Genomic DNA, 7,886 nt, shown 5'->3' on the forward strand with positions numbered 1-7,886 from the left:
TTAGTTGGAAATATCTTTATTTTGCTTTTACTATTTTTATTGTTGAAATTTATTTGAATTCATTATTTTTACTACTGAACCTTTCAAGCCATGCCATATAGTGATAATAGTATGAGGAAAACCTCTAAGTACCTGTCACACCCTGCCTCAACAGTTATTTATATTTTGCCACTGTGTCATCTATTTCTCACAGATACACTTTTTTCTCTACTATTTTAAAGCAAATTCAATGCACTGTATAATTTACCCATAAACATTTTAGTATATATCTCTTACAGATAAGGGATAACATATTTTTAGAGAAAAAAAAGAATGTGTACCTATACATTAACTTTTGGGGTCTACCATGTCTTTATTGATTCACTACATTTCACTTTAGTTTAACATGCAAATGACAGGATGCCCTCAATAAAAATAAAATCTATTTCACAGAAGAACTAGAGCCTTCAGCCATATAATCAGAATATTGGAATGGAGGTTTATTTGTTCAGCCGTGTTCATTAAGTACATGCTGTGTGCCAAATGGTAGGCTGGGCACTGGGTTACTGGAACAAAAAGACTGCCATTGACCACATGGTCTGGTCTCCAGCAAACCCATTCTGGGTTCCTGGCAAAGACATAGGAGTGTAAATGTATGGAAGCAAATGGCAACAGCGACACGTTGGTCCATATTACAGCTGAATTCTCTAACACGTAAAAAGAAAGCAACAGAAATGGAGCTTCTCTCCTAACTAGCATTATTCTGGCTTTCAAAAAGTTTAGGTGTTTAATTTATAAAATGTGATATAATTTTATAGTAAGTTGTTTAAAAGAAGCCAAAAATTCTCATTAATATTCCACTGAAATAATCCTTCATAAATAAAAAAGAGCCAGCAGATAGTAAAGTATAAGCTGAACCTAGATTTTTTTAGTGTGATTTACTGCTTTTGCTACTTCACTAAACCATAGCAATTGAAGGCAAAAATGAACACAAACTCAACTTCAAAACTGTAAATATAATTCTTGCTCTTGAAAGTGTGCCTTGTTAATTAATTTACTATATGTCTTTACTGTAAATATTTCTGTTTTCCAGAATCATCTCTATTTTATAATTATTTTCCATTTTCATAGGGAAATACATCTGGTTTAGAGCCTATTTTGAGTGTGCCTTTCTCATTCTAAAACAAGTATGATAGATAACTAGTAGACTGCAGTGAAAAAATGGTATGTCATTTCGTTTGTGAAGCTGCAGTGAAAATATTTTTTTATGAAGGTGCTGTTAGCAAGGATATATATTTGGTCACTTAATAATCCACAGCACATACTCACTGCAACCAGTCTTGCCTGCTGCACCATGTGTTCCCAGGCTGCCTTCCTACTACTGCCAGTTATCATGCCTTAGGTAATAAAGACTTATTTTGCTATTAGACTTAGCAAAATAATTTTAAAAGACAAGCCCATTGCTTAAGTAGTATGTAGTATCTTCTAATTCTTTATATAAATCATCTTGATAGCCCATCCTCCACTCCGTTAGTATCTAAAACTTAGAGTTTAAAGGATAGTATTTCTTTAGTTAAATGTTAACCTACATGGCAAAGCCTGCTTATGTTAGGATCAGTCTATTTTCTGGTGCAAAGTAGGTTTATTTTTCATCTTACAATATTTATCCTAATGAAAGTTTACCAAAAAAATACATACACACACACATACATACGTGATTTACTATAAAAATATGTCAACAGATTGATTGATTGATCATTTATGAGTCCATGTTCAGAGATGAGATTCCAGACCAAATTGTGCTCTAAATTACTAGAGAAATCAGTGAAGATTTCGTTTCATTTTAGAGATTATATTTTTGAAAGCCAGAATAATTCCAAATCTAATCAAGGAAAACTGAATTGTACTTCCTTGTTTAAATTTCCAGTAATTTATATGCATTGTGGAACACCCCTCACCCTGCCTCCAAATCATCCTTCAGTTTCCAACTGTATGTTAGTTTTAGAACCATTATGATTTTAAAACCATAAGTAAATGGTTTTATATTTGCCTATATACAGAATCTTAAAAGATCAGCCATTGCATTTAAAACTGAATGTGCCAAAATTATCATCATAGTACAGTATCTAAATAGAAATGTAAAAACCCTTTTTCTGTACTATTCGTATTTTAAATTTCACAGTATTTGTTGCTTATTTTATTTGTATTTTTAATCTATATTTTATTGTATGTTATTATAATTATTATATTACGCATTATTATATATTATTTTATTTACATTTTATTTGTTGCTTACATAGAAAATAAGTAAAAAATATGGATTAGTCAACGGTTAACTTTTATCTGACTAACCAGTTGGCTAATCAGTGTTTGCTCTCCTTTTCAAATTGCACGTCATCTGCCATTATGCTAAAACTAACAATATACTGAGTATCTGTTGATACTTAAGAATGGTCACTATTTATAAATATTTAGAGATGTCATGGTCATTATTTATTGATGCTTAAAATGTTCATGTTGTATCCAACTAACTGTCATAATGTCTTATTTTTAATTAAAAAAAGTGCTTCAAATAGGTGTATTTTTCATACATCAGAGTGACTGTATATAGGAATGGAAAGGCTTAGATAAACTACAAATTCTTCCACATCTGCGATTCCATTTCTTCACATTCATTTGCTGCTGGACCCATGTGAACTATTTTAGGTCCTCACCACTTCCCAAAACTTTTATTCTCAAAGTCTTTAATTCTTTCATTCAGCAGACATTTGTTTAGTATTTGCTATGTGCTTGGGATGTATCAGTGAACGTTAACAGGGAGAGAGAGACAATAAACATGACAAATAAATAAAGTACATAATGTATTAGAAAGTGACAAGTATAGCAAAAAGAGAGATAGAGCAAAGTAAGGGATGTGGTTTAAGTGGGATTCCTTGAGCAAAGACATGAAGGAGGTAAAGGAATTAGCCACATGGGTAACTGAAGGGTGAGCTCTCCAGGCATAAGGAGCAGCCCGTGTGCTCAAGGAGACGTCAGGGAGCCCAGGGTAGACAGAGTAAAATGAGCCAGAGAGGGGAGGCCAGGAGATAAGACCTGATTGGGAACACCTACTTCTGCACTGAGTGAAATGGGGTTGGGACCAGAGGGGTGACACAATCCGACTTAGATTTCAACAGCATCATTCTGACTGCTGAGCTGAGACTGGACCAGGGGTAGAGGAGAGCTCAAGGGAAGAAACAGGAAGGCCTGCTGGGAGGTCGCTGCAGGAACCCAGGCAGAGACGAAAATGGCTGGTAGCAGTAGAGGAAATGAGAAGTGTCTGATTCTGGATATATTGTGAAGCGTAAGGTCCACTGGTTCGGGGATTTGAGAGAAAGAGAGGTGTTGAGGATGACTCCACGGCTTTTGGCTTGATCGCTTGGGAGGACAGAGCTGCTACCAACTGAGATGAAAAGGAGCAGGCTTTGGAGTAAGAGGAGGACTGGGAGTTGACCATCGGATTTCACAGTGTGGGGGGTCACGAATGACCCTGACAGGCAATGTCTGTGTCATGGTGGAGGTGAAAGTCTGACTGAGTGCGTTTAAGAGAGAAGGGGGAGGTGCAGAGTGGATTGAAAATCGTGAGTGTGAACAGCGCATTTGAGAAGAGCCATTGATGGATTTTTCTAACTCCTTATTTTCATTTACTCCTTAACAAGATTGTCCTTTGATTACCCCCTTCTTGAAACACTATTCTCCCATGGCCTCTGTAATCTTACGTCTCTGGACACAGTTTTTCTGTTTCCTTTCCTGACTGGCATTGAGTACTCTAGACATCTTGAAGGATGAACAGTGGTTATGCCAGACACACCTGGGACGTGGGAGGAGTGGGAAGAAGGGCATTCCAAAGAAAAGACCTAAAATGAACAAAGGCCTGACAAGGTTATACATGTTTAAGGAGCAGTGAATACTGATTCTGGGGTGGTTAACATATGCTTCGTACAGGGACCAGAATGACTGCAAACTGGGCCGTGATGGTAAAGGGGAGTTTTAGGTGTGTAGAAGTCATCTGGAGACTGCTCCAGAAACCTAATCCAAGGACCAGAGAAGGGAGAATAAGACAGTACTGACAGACCTGGAAATGGCTGGTCAGGAAAGCTGGCTGCAGAGGGTGTGTGCTGGAGAGGTAGGGTCAGAGATGAAGCTGGATTTTCAAGCTTGATCACTGCAAGAGGAGTATTCTTTTAAAAATACAGAAATGGAGTAGTAGTTGGGAAAATGTAACAGGAACATGACTGATCTAGTCCATCATAAACTGGGTTGGACAGAATCAATGGACAACTAGACTAAAACTCAGGAAATGGTATCGTCTGGGGAGTCATCCGCATAGAAATGTTAGAAGGTTTGCGTGAGCGTGTACACAGCGAAGGAAAGAACACAAATGACAATTTTGAGGATGGGATATTGACGCTTAAGGAATGGAGGGGAGGGAAAGGTGCAGACTAAAGCAGTCAGGATAAGGTCGGAAAGCAGAGGTGTGGAGTCCAGAGACAAGAAAAAGGAGGGTGCGGAGTAGCAACACTGGTGTCAGTAAAAGCCCAGGAGGAGGAGGCCTGCCAGGCAGCAGCTCTGTCTCAGCGGTCTCTAGTGGCTGCTGCGGTTCAAAGGTGAAGCAGAGAGCATGGTCAGGTACACAGGAAGACAACGCTGGAGTTCTCTGTGAGAAGTTTGGCTCTGAAGGGAGGGCGGTTATTTGAAGAGATGGCAAGATTAGAGGAACCTGTGTGATCTGAAACAAAAGTATAAAACACTGCGTATACCCAGGGGAAAAAAAGCTAGTGAGAATATATCAAATGAATAGAATTTTTCAATTTTAAGCTTTTCCTCTATGATTTTTAAAACTCCTGGAAACTGCTCCTTCCAATTATTAACAGAAAAACTCATAAACAGTTGATCATCTTAGTTTATCAGCTTGTGTTTTTAAGAATTTAAGCTCCTAATGATTGATTTTTTCAAATATTACATATATCTTTCATATGTTTTCTGCCAGTGGAACTTTTCCTAATTTCCACAAAAAATAAAATGTGTTAATGCTTTACTGTATTTCACAAAGATCATCCTGGCTAGTTTATATTATTAAATTTCTGAATTTAAATAGTCAAGAAATGTTTTGCTATTAACATTCAGAAATTAAAGAAAGTATGTATAGTATGTACATAACATTTGTTCCCGTAGCTTTTTCCAGAGCATCAATGGGAATTATTTCCAGTTGGTAGCCTGTATTCCTGTATAAAAAGTAGAAATCTGCAATCATATTCAAGGGGAAATCTGGCAGAAATAATTGGCTCTGTGGTTTACTGTATATTCACTTATTTCACCATTAAAATGTTTTGGAATAAGATATTTAAATCTCTGAAGAACATGAATTAAGCTGCTTTAAAATAAAGTCCTGGGTCTGCATATAGAAAGAACATATGTCAGTATAATCATTTTGCTAAAATGAATAGTATAATGGAATTTTATAAACATGTTGTTTAAACTATTATAAGATTTTATTTCTAAGAGTAAGGATTTTATCTAAGTTGTGTTTTTCAAACCTATTTCTAGCTTGGCTCCTTACCAATGCTGCCAAACTGAAAAAAATAAATAAATGTGGGACTTCTATGAAGCAGAGACAGCCTCAATTCCCTTGTTTCCCTTTGGTTCTCAGCTTGGTAAATGTTTGTTTTGGTCTGAACCAGAATTTAAAAACTAGCAACCTTTATGGAGTTCTTGTTTTTTTGATAATGGCAGGCTAGTTTATCCAAACTAACCCTCTCATGGAAAGCAACTAAAAATGCTGGATGAATTTTTTTTAAGCTCATAGAAACATCCAAGAACTAAAGTGACATAAGTCTAAAAACCCTAAGAAAAAAAAGAAAGGTAACCAGAAAATTCAAAATCACTTTTACTCTTAAGATAAATGATAATCCAGACTTGAAATTGAGCTGTGTTTTGATGACATTGAGGAGTGAGGGGAACAGAAATTAAAAAGTCCAGAGCCTGCAAAGACGGGAATCCTGACTGGAGGTGCCCACCACACACTGCAGCACACGCACGCGTTGCTGGGGTCCTGGAGGCTGTGTCCATGATGAAGGTAAGCCATCGGTAACCAGCTCCCTTCCCTGCACCCCCAGGGGGCTACAGGGTGCACCACCCTAGCAGGAGAAGAGTAGGCAAAGGCATCCCTGTAAAGGGCCCCCCAGTGCATTCCTGCCCAAATTCCTGACACCAAGGTGATCCAAGAAACCTCAAAACAAGAAATTAGTTTAGAATAATATCAGAAACATGAAATTATCAGAAATACCAAAATCTATGGGGAGAAAACTAAACTTTATTGAATTATATTAAAGAATATCTCAGTAAATGGAGAACTATGTCATTTCATAGATTGGAACTCAGTAATGGCAAGATTGAATGTGATTTTGATCCAAATTTCAACATGTTTGTTTTAGAACCTGGTAAGCTTATTCTAAAATTGATAAGGGAATGTGAAAGTCAAGAATAAACAAAGACTCAGAGGAAAGCAAGAAGGGAGAACTTGCTCTCCAGATAGCAAAGGTTATACAAAGCTGTAATAATTAAAACAATATGGTTTTGGTATGCAGATAATAAACCATGGGAACAGAACAGAGTCCAGAAATGACATATAAGATTTCATGCTATTACTTTTCGACATAGCTCAAACACAATCTAAATGGCCATTATGAATCTTACCAACAAAGAAGCAGGACACGAATGAGCCTCCATTCAGGTGAAGTTCAAAAACAGGGAAAATTCAACCATATTGTTTAAGGATTCATATATATGTGTAAAAATTATAAAGAAAAGCAAAGAAATCATTATTCAAAAACCCAGTACAGTGGTGCCCCAGGAGAGAGGGAAGGAATTATGACTTGGGCAGGTAGATGGTGGGGACAGTGAGGAGGTCCTTCTGGAACAGTGGTAATACCCCTTTTACCTCTAGTCCTGGGTGACAGTTACACAGGCATTTGCTGTAGAAGTATTCGTTAAACTGTACCTACATGTTTATGCGCTTTTCAGTGTGTGGGTTATATTTCACAGGGTGTGTGTATGTGTGTGTGTGTGTTCTATTTTGAGAAAAACAATACAGGAAAAACAATCGTGACGCAGCAAAGAAGCCTGAAGGGCCTTACCTTTTGGGCTGTAAGGTAGTAAAGTGGGTTTGTGGTTCGTGACAGTTGCATTCTGACAGTTCTCTGAAGGGTGGAGGACACCCAGCGCTTTCAGGCTGTAACAATGGCCTGAAAGCAGAATGAACTGGTTTACAGGGGCTGTGGGAATGTGTGGTGAGGGCAAGGGGCAAAGGGCAAGGGTAAGGCAGCACAAGTTGTGAGAGTCACAGGGTTGTTTAGTCCTTTGAGGCTCACCTTTTTCTGCCCAAAATAGTGAGGAGTTAGAATATTTCTTCATGCTTTTCAATCCAGCAATTCAGTTTCTAGGGGTTTATCCTGACAAAATTACTGGATAAGAAATCAACTATATTTATATATGGTTGCTAACATTGTTTTTGGTGGTGAAAAGATTGGAAACACTGCAGACATCCATCAAAACAGTATTGGGTCGTTCTAACGGATCTCTACACTTATTGAAAACTATGCCCACAGTCAGATGGACATGCAAGTCGCAAACCTGCATGTAGTATAAACTGCTTTTTATTGTGTAAGTGTGTGTAGGCACAGAAAATGTCTGGAGAAACACATGCTGAACTATTAAAAACAGCCATCTTTGGGGAAAGGATGAAGTATAGGTAATTTTTGCTTTCCATTTTACCCATGTCTGAATTGTTTGAATTGTTAAATAGGTGTTTTATAATGAAAAGTTTTCTATTTTTGAATAAAAAATACATTTTATTGTCATTCAATGCA

This window comes from Camelus dromedarius, chromosome 28 (genome assembly GCF_036321535.1).
Source record: "Camelus dromedarius isolate mCamDro1 chromosome 28, mCamDro1.pat, whole genome shotgun sequence".
NCBI classification, from domain to species: domain Eukaryota; kingdom Metazoa; phylum Chordata; class Mammalia; order Artiodactyla; family Camelidae; genus Camelus; species Camelus dromedarius.